Source organism: Magnolia sinica, chromosome 5 (assembly GCF_029962835.1).
Source record: "Magnolia sinica isolate HGM2019 chromosome 5, MsV1, whole genome shotgun sequence".
NCBI lineage: Eukaryota > Viridiplantae > Streptophyta > Magnoliopsida > Magnoliales > Magnoliaceae > Magnolia > Magnolia sinica.
In genome coordinates this window covers 14,488,740-14,503,652 of record NC_080577.1, presented here as the reverse complement: position 1 = coordinate 14,503,652, position 14,913 = coordinate 14,488,740, and the positions used below count along the sequence as shown (strand labels likewise).

The window sequence follows — 14,913 nt, the reverse complement described above, 5'->3', positions numbered from 1 at the left end:
CTTCTTTTTTTTCCCTATATTCCAACCCAAAATTCCTGATATACACCTATTACAATATATTTAATCATTTTCTTCCTGATATACACCTGTTATGTAATATATTTCATCATATTCATATTCACATTTATTTATACCTAAAGTGTGTAAATCTATCCAAACATAAACTACATCCATCCACATGACATTCATTCACGCATAAATACAAATAAGTTTAACAACATAAATAAAATACAAAAAATCACAAAGATGAAGGTGGAGGTGATCCATTTAAACCCAAAGTGCGTAAATCCATCCAAACATAAACTACATTCATCCACATGACATTCATTCATGCATAAATACATATAAGTTTAACATCATAAATAAAATACAAAAAATCACAAAGATGAAGATGGAGGTGGTGGGGCATCGATGGGTAAGCGTGCAGCGAGAGCCTGAAACATCTCCGTTATCCGTCGCTCATGCTCCTCCCGCATCTCCTTCATCCTCCTCTCCTGCTCCTCCCTCTGCCTCGCCAGTTCCTCTATCCTCCTCTCCTGCTACTCCATCTGCCTCTCCAGCTGCTTACTCTTCCTCTCCAGCTACTCTCTAATGTCATGGACGACGACCCGTAGCCGTTGAACCTCTCTCTCTACGATATCAGCTTGGCGGGTGGCGCTCTCGCCAACGACGATAGATCGGGTGGAGGCAGCTCTAGCGGGTGCCATGAGCTTGGCACCATGGCCAAGCACATGTACATATCTAGAACGGGTGCCAAGCACCTCACTCAGGATCTCTGGCTCACTCTGTTGAGTACCATCGGGAGTGGGCTGACTGCGTAAGGTGTCCATCACTGCCTGTAATGAAAACATATATGAATTTTCTTTAAAAAATGACATTATTATAATTTAATGCAATTAAATTTTACAATGTTAGGATTTTTACTCAAATCTCGCTGGCTCTAAGATGTACCCAAGATCCCGTTGCCTGCCGACAGTGAGTCCCTTTGTAGAGGTCTACTGGTTCGGGCTCCTGGCCAGTGACGAAATCTTGCTGTGTGATCGAAAGGATAATAGAGTTAATATAAATGCATGAAAAGAATATATCAACTTATTAATTACCAATAATTTCTTACCATGTCATGACGAATTTCTACAAATGACTTTGAACCAGCTACGTGGTTTACTTCTAACTTTTTCCTATTGTCAGAATTTATTTTGGGCTGTATGTTTTCAAGCTATGGATGAGATTTTTGGGCTACTTTTTCTTTTTTACAAAAACAATACATAATCTCTCTAACATTAAACGGATCAAATAACTGACCGGGCCTATTTTTACACAAAATATCTTGACCATCCATTTTATAGATGATTGATCAGATGGTCAAAACCATCTCATCAGTATGATTTTCAGCAATCATATGAGGAGACAAAACCCACATGATCATTTCAATCCACATTGGTCCTTGTACAATTTCAACCGTCCACACCAACTTTCATCCGGTTCTTCCCAAGAGAGACCTATAACGGAGGGAGGCTTCTGTGCAACCCATGTCTGGTGGTGTAACAGACAAGAACCAAACCGTTCATCAGGTGGGCTCTGTTGTGGATGTGCCCTAGCACGCTATAGATAGCTTATCATCCAAAGTCAGACTGCTTAAACCATCCCAACATCTGAACAATGGGCAGTTATTTGTGGAATTTAGCCCTTTTATTAATTTTCATTTTGACCATCCATTAGATTGCTGGGCATCCATCAGACAGTTAAGAATGAATTAATATCCAATGGTCTTGTTTTAGAAAACAAGTGTCTGTGAATCAGAGGTTAGTGTTGTTCAACCAATTTGATTTTGTTTCAGAAAACAAGCGTCTGTGAATCAGAGGTTAGTGTTGTTCAACCAATTTGACTTCTCGACTGTTAACTTTAGGGATAATTCCAACATTTATTCAGTTTAATATGAGCTAATATTTGCTACATATACCATTTCTAGTGCCAGCTTATCAAGCGTCATATGCAGCCAGAGTTTCGATAAACTCCCCTAATAACACAGACGGTCTGTAGGTCGCATTTCAGCAGCATGCATCGTGCCTATGTACCAAGGGGGATCTAGTCTAGAGTCTTTGATGTGCGTGTCTCAATGTCATTGACTCATTGCTGCACATGTGGCATGCAGTGCTTGGATATAACCGTTCATTCAATTGGTCCACTAGTGCAAGGGTCATGTTCCAAAAATTGCACAGTTTATTCAATTTCAGCTTTTAATTAGAGGCGAAAAAAAAAAATAAATTCTAAAAGACAAGCAATGGTTCTTATTCAGTGAGGATTAATATGCCGTGCCTCCAAAGTTGGGCTGGCAATGGCAATGGATATCCGTCTACCCGATTACCTGACATATCCAGCCCTATAAAATTGGATTCGTACATGGATCTTTTACCCAAATAAAAAATCATACTTCATTACCTGATTGCTCAGCTACCCGACTCAGGGCCGTACACTGCTATTCCAATATCCGACCCGCATGGAGCCCTTTTACAAGCCTTGTCCAGAGTACTTTTACCAACGCTTTCTTCCGAAGGTAAAGATATTGACAAAACTTTTTACTTACGATACCAAAGAACTTTTATCTACGAATATGATCGTAGCTAAAAATAGAAAACTTTTCCCTACGAATATTTTCGTGGCTAAAAATATTTAAAATTTTCACATCCCCTAAAAATATTTACAAATATTATACCTACGAATTGTTTCGCAGGTAAAATTATTTACAAAACATATAAATATTCGTAACTAACAATATTTACAAAACTTTTACTTACGAATTTTTTCGTAGGTAAAAATATTTATAAAACTTTTACCTAAAAATATTTACAAAAATTATACCTACGAATTGTTTCGCAGTAAAATTATTGTTTCGCAGTAAAATTATTTACAAAACATATAAATATTCGTAGCTAACAATATCTATGAAAAAATATTTACAAAACTTAGAAGACATACCTACGAATATTTTCATAGCTAAAAATATTTATAAAAATTCTACTCGTTGGTAAAAATATTTACAAAACATATACCTACTAATATTTTCGTAGCGAACAAGTAAATCATGTGTTAGTTAGAATCCCTCTTAAGTCTCTCCCTCTTAAGTTTGACATCATAAGTCTCTCCCTCTTAATAAATCAAAATCGATATTTTCAGCTGTGTTAGTTAGAATCCCAATCTCTCTCTTTCATGAAAATATATTCAAATCAATATCTCGCGACACTTTCAATTTTTTAGGCCGGAATTAATTAATGGTGAATTCTCTCTTTTATACTCCGGCAGTGTATGCAAACCATATGCATGCACTCAGAATATACACTGATTGATTACCAATTACTAAATCTAAGCCGTCCAAATAGTCAAACGTGCTGTAGATGGAGCATATTTCTAAAATCAGACCAATCAGATATCTAATTAATGGAGATTTAGACCATACAATAAACGTCCGCTAGGATCACTTGTTCAGTGCAATTTTTAGTTCGGACCCATCACACACTTACTTATGGACCTTTGGACTCTGCCAGAGCAGCGATGTTTTCTCTCCTTCCGTATTTTTTCGTATCGTGTATAATTCTTCCGTAAGCATTTCATGCATGGTTGAGATCTTCCATGGCTAAAGATCTTCTAATGCTCTAGTGTTGAATGAGCAAATGCTAATTCGTCAAAGTACGGAAACGGATAGCATTTGGTATGTGGGCCCACAGCAAAACAGACGATGCATGGTCCACGTACACTGAATTCGCTATTAAAGTAAAGTAGGTATGGAAGAGAAATATTCTTCGCATTCCACCTTGTATCTGGACCTTTTCGTACCATGCATTCTTTCGGGTCCACGTGTCACTTGTAGAACATCTGGACCGTATAAAAGGTAGCCAAACCATAAAGATCATCTGGGGGCACAAACTAGGTTGGTCTACTCATCAGGCAGGCTACACCGTTGAAAGTAATGGATAGCTGGTTGTTTGACTCAATGTATGAGGTGTGAGGCCTGTGGGCCACTTAATGAGTGGATGGGTTCGATTTTAAATGTTTGTTTTGAAATAACCATTAATTATAGAGAAATACGTTGATACTCTGATAGTGTGATGGATGACATGCAGGCGGTTAGAAATAACTGAAAAACTGCATACATGGCATGGCAGTAAATTTTTTTTTTGTTTTTTTTTGTTCGCTTGTTAGTACACCCCACTATTAGTTCACACATCACTGTTAGCCAGCCCAACTAGGGAAAACTAAACCATTCAAATGATATGCAACGCAAACTAAAAGTTAATTACTTTTATTGGGTAATCTGCTTATTTGGTTTTTAGGTATTTATTGGACGGTTACAAATGAATCAAATAAAATAAATAAATCTAATGGTGTCATGTCAAAAACAGTGTCCATGAATCAAAGGTTAGGACCGTCCAACACAATCTCATTTTTAGACTTTTTTTTTTATATAGATTTTTTTATTCTGTTAGCTTGTTATTACACCCTCCCTCAATTCACACTTCACTATTAGCCACCCCCTCTGGGAACTATACCAAGACCTCAGTGTTGAAACAAATTATCTTCCAGTCAGTCTACACTTGAGCCATGGATCCAAGTGCATTTTTAGACTGGGTTTAGGTACAATGTGTTCTACCAATTATTCAGTTTAATTTGTGTCATTACACATCACGTCTGCCTTTTATACTTGCTCAGAGTATCAAATAACCCCTGAAATCATATTATTAGTATTTATGCCCAGCTTTTTATTTTATTTTTTGTTTTATTTTACACACCCACACTACAATGAAATTTTACCGCAATATGCACTGTTAAAACTCTTATGAATCTACCGTTGAGGTGCGAGTAAGGACCCACTCAGGCTTTTTGAAGGTTAAACCATTCTTTTCTACTTCTGGTAGTGTAGTAGTACAATTTCGCACCATTGTACTACTTTATTACTAAAAGTCCGAAGAAAGGGTGTATTAATCAATATTCGTGGATCAATATGTCTAATTGATGGGTCCTCTTTTATGCCGGTTTGTAAAATAGGCTCATTCTATATCATTTTTCTACCCTCCATAGTTGGTGTTTGGCATCTAAACTTAGATCGCAGTCACTCCATCCTAGAAGAGGAACACCTAAAAAATATGTCAATCCAAACATCATATTTGTTACCATGTGAATCTATGTAGTTATGAATTTTTTCTAAGGGGTGGTCTACTTGATGACTAGATGCGCCTTATTTTCATGGCATTTATCATGGCGGATCACATTTTATGTGCGGGTTGGATGGCATACACTCAAAAAGGTGAGCCATGCACAAGCGACCAAAAGAATACTATCATCTTTCTTGGGTAATTATGATCTTGAATTCACAATTAAATTTTGGAGTGCACGGGAAGTAGAAGAGAAAATTTAAATATTTTTATTACATAATAATTCAAAATTACATTATTACATTACTTATATGAATGATTCCAAAATCCTAATTTGATTAGAAATTATTTGAAATAGCAAAATCTCTCAAAATATTAATTTTGTCAAAAAATAGAAATGTCTATAAAATCTTCCTGTAACATTTCTGACATTACTGCAAGAAACTTCTAAAAAGTCAATTTTAAAAATAAAAAAATACGACAATAATGAAATTACTAAAATAGTAAAAAATAATTTGAAATCTTGATTTTAACCCTTAGGCCATGCATTTTCTTGCGAAACGGTCATTGGTGATCACCGGCTGCGTTGTTTGGTCCAACACAAGGTGCAACGTGATATGTCATGCGTTTTGTGACTATGCTTAGATAAAAAGTCAGATTTTTATTATTTTATTATTTTTTAAATTTTTTACCGTCGAAACTTTGAAAATTTCTTTATATTTACAGAGAATTTTTTTGATTGGAGCCCAATTTCATCATTCCCCACATGGAGCTGGGCCTCTTTTGATGGACGACTTCAACTTTATCAGGGCTTTATTTCTTCCAGCTGTACTAGGAATGCATTTCAGCCTACTCTAATCCGTTTTCCAGGCAGATGAAAAAGACGTTGAGTTGTTTACTTCCGCACGTAACTACACAAGCAATGAGCTCACCTTGACGTGAGGAATTAAAGAGTCACCACGTATCAATTAGCACGCTCCGAAAGCACCTATTTCATACAGGTAAGCACACAAGTTCATTGATCCAGACGGTTGATTTTATGGGGCACAATGCAGATGGCTGATGTTTAAAAAATCTTCTATATATATTGGATGCTTGTAAATATCAAGTCGCTGGCCATTCCTTGGGACACTGCTGTATCTTCTCACTGCCCATTTAATGGTTGGACAATGCTAATCTTGGATATTTTTTAGGAATTCACTGCCCACAGTAAGGAACTTAAGATCAATGGTCTGGATGACTTAAACATAGGCCCCATCTGTAGATAATTGTGCAACAATACATCATTGGCCTCACGTCCATTTTAAGGGAGAAATTTCCCTACATGAGCTGACATGCAATATAGAGATTGATAAGAAAGAATCGTCTCCGGTCCATTGTACTGGAGAGTCCATCGTCTGGCCAATCTATGCCGGGGGATTGGCGTGGCCCACTTGGTTGAATGTAGGGATGATCTAGCCCATCCCACCCTGTCCGTCGCCCAGTACATGGTATGACAGCTCATCCATCAAATTCACTGAGTTTGAACTGTCCACAGAGAACTTGAAAAATCAATCTATTGATATTGTTCCTTGGTGTAATTTTTCGAGTAGTTCCTCCCATCAGTGGTGGGCCCCACCTGATGAACGGTCCAGATTATATTACCTGGGTACGTCATGGTTAGGGCTAAGAGAAATATCTTCAAGTGTGGCCCGTAACGAAGACAACAACTACCCTTTCAAACGCTCGTCATTATCGTCATTATCATCTTAAATACAGAGATTATTTTCTCCTTTGGAATTCATATGTAACGAAGAAAAAAATCCATTTATTCCTGAAGTTATCAAAAACAAAAGGAGAAATGCCATCATCTTGCCAAAATCATCAATGGTTGGCTAGCTCCACACGTACCTTTACAGTTTACGTGCCGCACAGGTGCCAACCTGGAAAGCATGTAGGAAATCTAAGCGGTGCACGGCATGGTTCTCAACGTGAAGATGATCATTCGTGAAAATCAGGCCAGTCTACTAATTGGGTGGGCCGCACGTGTTCATTGAACGTGAACCGGTGGGATGTTTTTTTGGACCGTCCATTCATTTAGTACCAAGTGATCCACCGAATGAGCAAAACCATGTAATTTTTGTTTTCCTAATATTTTTTGTGGGGTCCACTTCATGTACGGATCAGATTTTCCAAATCTTACTAGGATGGCACGTGTTCTGCCTGTAATGGTATGTGTCGGGTATTTACCGAAGATATTTGTTTCTTCTTTGTGCGAAATCATCTCTTATGAATATGATATGACATGATAAGAAGAGTTACCGTCTCCAATGGAGAATTTCTATATGATCCTCTGCCGGAGTATATTTATCCTCCAGTATACTCTGGCCGTGCGTACGTAAAAGTAGGATAGGACCCACGAGATGGAAATCCGAACGGTTGATCTGATTGGCCCGGCCATGGATTGTGGATACGAGAGATCGTAACACTTCATCCATGACCTGTAAATAGATAGTTGAGAAAAATTATAGCAGCGGTCCATAGTCAATTGAAAAAAGCAGAAACAACGGATGGCTAAGATGTTGTAATCGAGAGATTTTGGGGCATCCCCGTTCGGGAAAGCCAAAGTCCCGAGGATACAACATCATACCCTTGGGAGCCTATAATTCGGACACGGATTGCGTGGTGAACCTAACACCACTTAGCTACGTGCTGTAAGGACTCTATGGGGCCTACCGTCATGTATGAGTTTTATCCGTGCCATTCATCGTTTTCCCCCCCTCATTTTAGAGCATGATCCCAAAATCGAAATATATACAAGGCTCAAGTGGACCACACCACAGGAACATTGTGGATAACCACGTCCACCGTTGAAACCTTTCTAGTACTCACCGTGATGTTTGTTTGTCATCCAACATGTCCATAGGCCACACGGATTTGGACGAAAGGAAAACACAAATATCAGTTTGATCCAAAACTTCTGTGTACCCAACAGTACGCATTTAATTTCCACTTTTTCCCGCATAGTCCACTTGAGCTTTGTATACTTCAATTTTCGATTAATGCACTAAAATGATACTGCAGAACCAATGGACGGTGTGGATAAACACATACATCAGGGTGGGCCCCACAGTCCTCACACCATATGGCCGTCTGGGTGGCGGTGCTTTCAGATGGGCGTCTGCAAGTTGAATTCATCCTTGTGTTGGCACTCAAATTAGGACCGTCCCCCTCATTACGTGTTATGAACGGACGGTCTATGAAAAACTCCCTGCGTTCCACATTCAACATGCACGTGTAGCCTTCCAGATCAGTCGACCAGCCTACTATTTTCACACGGTGACCTGGGAACCACTCTATATACCATTTGGATGTTTGGCTAACTTTCCAGGTTGGCACGGATTCTGTGCGTGTTGATCTAGTGAACCTCCTAAATTCAAGAGGAAACTTCGGTACTCTGGCAGATTGTGATCGAAGGTATGACGGCACCTAGAAATTACTTAAAAATTCTACACTTCATACAAGTACTCCAAATCAAACCGTTCAAATAATTTTTACCGGTTTAGATGGATCAGAATATGAAAATCAAGATTATTTAATTATCTATCTATCAGATTAGTGGACATTTATTGGGCGGTTGATAATGAAAATTGTTCGAAGTTTTTATTTCAACAAAAATCTGTCTACAGAGGTTAGGTTCCTTCAACCGATCTAAGTCTTGGAATGTAACTTAATGACATTTGTTTCTGCAATGTAGTTGTTTTAATTTCTATACAAGTATTGTAAGTGCCTGCGTATCAAGAGTGATATGCACCCAGAGTATCAAATTCAAAACCCCATGTAAGAGTCTAAAAACTAGTGGGACTCTTAGGTCAGGAAAATAGAAAAGAAAAAAGAACCTAGGGGCCTGTTTGGGAGCGTGGTTTTGTAACCACTGGTTTTGGAACCTCTGGATTAGAAACCCCTTGGATCTACAATCCTCCTAATGTATTTGGCACCCTGAAGTGTGAATCAACTTTAATCCAAAAGTACCTATCTCTAGTATATTTACAGGAATTTGAATTTAATTACTAATTCAACTTCAATATTTCTAATTAGTGAGATATGTAATTTTCGATACAATGGTTGTGATAAGCCCGTTGAAATATATGTTTTGTCCGAAAATGATGAAATTCTAAGTCTTAGATGGGCCACAAGCACAAGATCATGTCTAAGTGACTAACCAATGATTTTTAATTGTTGATTTATATGGACAATATTTGGACGGTGCTAATTTACATAGACAATGTTTGGACAGTCTTGATCATCATTAGTGAGCCATGTGCCTAATAGAATGATAGTGTATAGTAACACATGTTACACCTGCGTCTATTGAGATGATTTTAGGTATAATCCAACCATTAAGCTCTCACCATGGATTGGAAACCCCCTCAAAGAGGAGATTGGAAACCCCCTGGATTTGCAGCCCCTGCTTACTTTATGCTGCCAAATAACCAGGTGATTGGGAACCCTCTCCAATCCACGGTGCCAAACGTCCCCTAGGAAAATGATAAAGGCTGCCCGGAATAAATACGGAAAAATCAGTTGCATTCACATGAAATTCAAATATAGTACATTTACTAGTCTACTAACTAACCCGAATGTTCCTGCATAATTACCATGCGCTTAAATTACCCTCACCTCAACAAGAAAATACAAATTCCACAAATTGCTGTATTCTCAATTCTTTATGTAATCAAGGTGCAAGTGCTGATTGAATGAGTTACTCCCAACTGATCATCCACTATTGCTTGTGTGTGGAAAGCGGACCGAGGACGGTGTGGCCCTTGCATGGTCCATGTGGCCCACCTTGAAGAATGTATTATGCATCCAAACCGTCCATCCGTTTTTCTAGATTATTTTAGGGCATTATGCAAAAAATGAAGCAGATCTAATTATCAGGTAGACCACACCATAAGAAAGAGTTGTGATTGGCCATTCTACCATTAGAAACTTCTTAAGGCGCGACTTTATGTTTCGGTAGTGTTTATTTACCATACGATCTATTGATAAGGTCACGTAAGCCTGGATGAATGGAAAAAAATATCAACTAAATCCAAAACTTTTGCAGTCCATTAATGGTCAATCACCACTATTTCTCATGGTATATGGTCCACTTAATAATTGGATTTGCTTCATTTTTGGAATAATGCCCTAAAATGATTTGAAGAAATCCATAAATGACCTGAATACATAATACATACATCAAGGTGGGCCTCACGGTAATCCCACTGTGTGTGTGGCCACTGATGCATGCCATCTAATCTCCCAATGATGTGAGCCTGCCATGATGATGGGATGCATAAAAAGTATCAGGCTCATCCAAATATTAGGTAGGCCATAATTTAGAAAACAATGCACAACCATCCATAGAGCTCCAAATTCATAGGGTGGTCAACGTGCTAGTTAGATCAGCTTACTTTTGAGGTGTCAGCTTTCATAGCAGCTATCTTGCTTGATAATGGTAGGATGCATATATAAGCCTTTTAAAGTAAGCTTATTCTATAAGGTTTTGCAATGGACCTGACCTCTCCAAATGATCAAACCATGAAAGCATATAGTGTGGGAGAGCATCTCACAAGCAGGTATTGCCCCAACATTTGTAATGACTCAAAAATCATCGTGGCTCATTTTTTATTTATTTATTGTGCAGCCTCTTTTTTAGCCCGGAGTGGAACTAGCTCTAATAATCTAACACTGGTAGGTCAGCACCTTGGGTTTGAGTTGGGTTCGGATTCATCTGAACCCGACTGACCTAACCCGAGTTTGGATTGGGCTATCAAGTTCCACGGTTAAGTTAGGGTTGGATTTTTTTCATTTTTAACCATTCAGTAAATGTCCACTAATCCAATGGTCAAATATTCATTAAGCATAATTTTTAGTTGGGATCTAACCCAAGGCTACGTTTGATGATCTAAAACCCTAATGATGATCCATACCATTCATCCTGTGGGCCATGCCATCCATTGGCCAATAGGCATAAGTTGCATTGGTTGAGCAACTCTAGACATCTAAAAGATCCATCTTTTCTTGCTCAATACCAACCATTGATAAATTTTATTCAAACGGTCCTTTTCTGTAACAAGAAATGGAGGGTCATGATAGTCCAAACGGAATACTTTTTTTACTATGTCCGGTGTACCATTATCCTCTAGCATTCATGCTTCACTTGGAAGAGCAATCATTACAACAAGGGAAAAATGGAGAACTGATGGCTTAATTGCAGGTGTACCAAAAGTTTTGGTAAAATGCCGTCCTTTTAAATATGCCATCTTTTTTATTAAATCAGTACCGTTTAAAGGATAGGCCTTACCTTGAAGATAAATTTTCTATAAAATTAAGTTGATTTTTTCCACAGATACACTTATCCCGTGTGTTGATTTAAACAATTTCGGTTTGTTATTAATTTGTGGTGGTAAATACCTACAGAAGTAGCGTGTTGCAATTCTAACCCCTGATTCATGGACATTAGATGTTTAAATCAGATCATTGGATGAAATTTTTTGAAACCTTTCAATAAATGTTCACAAATCTCAATGTGCAAAAATTATAGCAAGGGCATGTTTGTTTTTGCTAATTATTTTAATAATATAAAGTAAATGTGTTATCATTACAATTTTATGATGTAGAGCGAGTCATGGACACTTTCATATTCAAAATGGATCAAATAAAGCCCAATCAAAAAAAGAAGTCATTAAGACCGTCAAAACTTTAAAACATGCATATCTTGCAAATCAGAATACTTGACATACCATATATAATTTTAGGTTAGGACTGGGTTGCAGGTGCTGAATTTGTGAGATTCCATCCTATCAACAATCAAATTTCATATTTGTTTTTGTTTTTACTATTTATAATAAGTTTTAGTTTGATTATAGCTTTTTGTTCATTGGGCTCTAAGAGTTATGTCCAATATAAAAAGTGCTCAGAATACCTAGAAGAATAACGTGGTTAAGTCACATAAGACATTTACTATAAAAGTAAATTTACTATTTATAGTAAGTTACGAATTTTAGGAAATTTTAGTTATAGTTTGCTTCTTATTTCTCTCTCATTACTTGGTATCCCTCTTTAAAGGGTTATGAAGTTGTTTATTTCAATCAATCAATCAATTTACATATTTTTATGAATTCTATTTTATATGTTATTATTTTTTTCTCGTGGATTCAAAAAGCCTTTATGAGGAGTCAAGAGAAGCTTCGCCGTTTCAAAGTAGTTATCCTTGAGGAAGACGGTGATCGACCTCATCACATTCATTCCTGGGTCATTTTACCACTTCCAAACTAAACAGATGAATCTTCACTAAATTACAAATATATTATGTACTTTTTTATGACACTAGGGAGAAAATCTTAAATTGAAATAGTGACATCAAAATATTTTAATGATGATTTAATATTAAGGAAAAGAAATACCATCATTATGATTTTAATACCGATAACTCTACTTTAGAATCAACAGCTAAATGCGGATATTTTTAGGAAGTATCTAAAGAAATTTATAATAATTTATGATCATTGTAATACGTTTGAATCAAAAATCATTTAACTTGAATGCCACGTAGACAATTTTTAGTTAAATTGTAAGAGCTTGTATATGATACCATGCACCCTACTAGTGTAGCAAAAGTTTTCCTCTCCATGCTAACTATTCTAATGTAGAGCAGGATGTCATGGACACTTTCATAGCCAAGATGAACCGGAGAAGGCCTGATTAGCAGAGGCGGAAGTAATCAGAACGGTAAGAACTTCAAAACAATCATATCTTACAAACTGAATTAAGTTTTTCAACATGTCATATATGATTTTGGATTAGGAGAAGCTACTTTAGCCAGCCAACTCCTCTATGTTGAATTGCTTGTGCTACATTTACAAGATTTTTCCAAATCACCATCAAAAATTCATTTTACTTTCATTTTTACTATAAATATAGTAAGTTTTAATTTGATCATAACTTTTAATCCTTTAAGTTGTACGAGTTGTGTCCACCCGAAAAAGGCTTAGAAAAATTAGGAGAATATTGTGGTTAGGCCAAATTAGACACTTGTTATTTTTCGCCAAAAACCATGTAGTCTAGTAGGAATTATAATCATCTATAAATAATAAGTTTACTATTTACAGTAAGCGACATTTTTAGGGAGTTTAAATTTAAAATTTCATCCTAGGTTTAATATTATTATTTAAAGGATTGTAAATTTACTTTTTATTTTTTTATTTTTTATTATCAATCATTTTATTTTCAATTTATTAAAAATTATTTCTATTTTTTATTCCCATAAATTCGAGGAAACTATGTGAGAAGTACGAGAAGCTTCATTTATTTAGAGTAGTTACCATTGAGGAAGACAGTGAACGACCTGGTCACGTCCCTCCCAGCATCATGCTAGCTCCCACGAGGAGCTTGGATCATTTCCAAAAATGATCACATGCGTTTACTTAGAATCCAAGTCATGCACTACCTGAGACTCCTCATGTCAACCGTACATCTCATGAATCATCACGGTTGAAAACTTGGACGGGACACATCACAGGTATCAATGTACTGCATGCCTACGTCTTGTATATTCTTTGTTGTGGCCCAACTAAATATCAGAATGCTTTGAATTTCACTAACACTATCAAATCTTGGTGGGTCTCATATGCTGAATGGAATAGATGACAAATAAAAAATAGGATGGATCTTGCATTTATCTGGAAGTTTTTATGGTGGTATTACCTACCTATTTTACCCTTTGGTGCAAGCACTTTGAAATATGTTCAATTTGACCATTGATCTTGGAGATCGTCCAAGTAGACCTTTGATCATCAAAATCCCTTCAACTGAACCACTGATCTTCAAGTTTTAGTTCAAACAGATCTTTGAATATTGAAATCCGTTCAATCTGACCATTGATACTGGAAATCAATCAAAAAATACCTTTGATCATCAAATCCATTTGATTGGACCGTCGATCTTCAAGCTCGGTCTAAACAGACCCTTAAATATTAAAATCTGTTCAATTTGACCGTTGATCTTGGAAATTGATCTAAACAGACCCCTGGTTGTTGAAATCCATTTGATCACACCAATAATCTTCAAGCTCGATCCAATTAGACACCTGAACATTGAAATCTGTTCAATTTGACCGTTGACCATGGAGGTCGATCTAAACAAACCCTTGATCGTCAAAATCCCTTTGATTAGATCGTTGATCTTCAAGACCGGTCCAAACAGACCCTTGAACAATGAAATCTGTTCAATCGACCATTGATCTATGGTTAGGATTAGATCATTGAACTTCTAGCTAGGTATAAACAAACCCTTGAATGTGGAATTCTATTTAATCTGACCCTATAACCCATTTTGAGTGTTTCTTAATTGTTTGGGGTATTTTAGGTGTTTTTGGGTGTTTTGACGTATTTCTTAGTATTTTAAGGTCTTTGTAAGGAGTTTTTAAATACTTATGGTTGTTATATATATATATATATATATATATATAAAGTGTTTATGAATTTTACTCAAGATTTTTCATGATTTTTTTTCTGTGTTTTTACGTGTTTCTTGGTATTTTGGGTTGTTTCTCAGTTCCCTTATTCTTCTTCTTCTTCTTCTTTTTTTCATGCTTTTGAAGTCTTCGAGTGGTGTGATATCTCTAGACTGCTCAACTAATCTAATTTAGAGACTTGGATTTACCGATAGCTGATTAGCTAAATTAATTTAAATATGAGCGAATGCCGCATGAACAAATTCTAAGTGACTGAACCGTATC

General features: G+C 36.8%; 1 long non-coding RNA gene across 1 annotated transcript; it reads right to left on the bottom strand.

The window, feature by feature from the left end:
• Nucleotides 1-304: 304 nt before the first annotated feature.
• LOC131247226 (uncharacterized) lies at nt 305-1,199 on the bottom strand. Its single transcript, XR_009171575.1, has 3 exons — nt 1,115-1,199; nt 925-1,032; nt 305-836 (listed from the first exon to the last, which is right to left on the bottom strand). It is a non-coding gene; the product is annotated as an uncharacterized LOC131247226 (long non-coding RNA).
• Nucleotides 1,200-14,913: the final 13,714 nt, after the last annotated feature.